General features: G+C 37.4%; 1 non-coding gene across 1 annotated transcript; it reads left to right on the plus strand.

Annotated features, from left to right (window-relative positions):
• The first annotated feature begins 436 nt into the window (after positions 1-436).
• Positions 437-508, plus strand: TRNAE-CUC (transfer RNA glutamic acid (anticodon CUC)). The gene has a single exon. It is a non-coding gene; the product is annotated as a tRNA-Glu (tRNA).
• Positions 509-965: the final 457 nt, after the last annotated feature.

Here is a 965-nt window from a genome sequence, read left to right on the forward strand (position 1 = left end):
TCAGCTCTAAAAAGTGAAATTCCGTCCGCCGGTGGCAATCTATCCCAGATTTTGTAAAATGTTTAGTGGGGTGTAACAACGGGCTTTAGAAAGAAAGACCGACAGAGCGGTTATAATTAGAAACAACAGCGAGATGATTAAGAAAAGAAGGTTCTGGGCAGTACTTTAACACTTATCTAGGTATAGATATTTACATGTTACGTTATTAGAATAAAACTTCAGCATGTCTTTTCCAGCATCGAAAGGTACTTGTAGTTGAAGGGTCCAGCTTTCCCTTAGAAGAGGCGGTAGAACTCGGCTAGAGGGCGTGGAGAATTTGCTCACGAAAGAAATGGGGTGGAGTTTGAGGACAGCAATCTTATTTTCTATTGGTCAAATTTTCGTCGGACTTTACTTTAACGTATCAAATACAATTCAGGAGAGCTAATCATCAAGTTCCCTGGTGGTCTAGTGGTTAGGATTCGGCGCTCTCACCGCCGCGGCCCGGGTTCGATTCCCGGTCAGGGAAGACTTGTTTTGCTTTTACAACCTAAAATATATTTAGGTGTTTAATCTGCTTTAATTTTCATGGTTGTTGCTATTTTTATTAATCATAAAAATTCAACTCATATTTAAGTTTATTTGATTTAAGATTTAAAATATGCCATACCTATTTACATGTACTATTTACAGAACAAACTCCACAGAGATCACTAATTCTAAAGTACTCTAAATATGTTCAGCCACTTCTAAAACGGCATTTTCCAGCTTTTGAGGACAATCTTGATATGTATACTCTAGCCCAGAGGTCCCCAAACTTTTTACACAGGGGGCCAGTTCACTGTCCCTCAGACCGTTGGAGGGCTGGACTATAAAAAAAACTATGAACAAATCCCTATGCACACTGCACAAATCTTATTTTAAAGTAAAAAAAAAAAAACAAAAAAACAGGAACAAATACAATATTTAAAATAAAGAACAAGTAT

The sequence above is a fragment of the Saccopteryx leptura genome, chromosome 3, assembly GCF_036850995.1.
Source record: "Saccopteryx leptura isolate mSacLep1 chromosome 3, mSacLep1_pri_phased_curated, whole genome shotgun sequence".
NCBI lineage: Eukaryota > Metazoa > Chordata > Mammalia > Chiroptera > Emballonuridae > Saccopteryx > Saccopteryx leptura.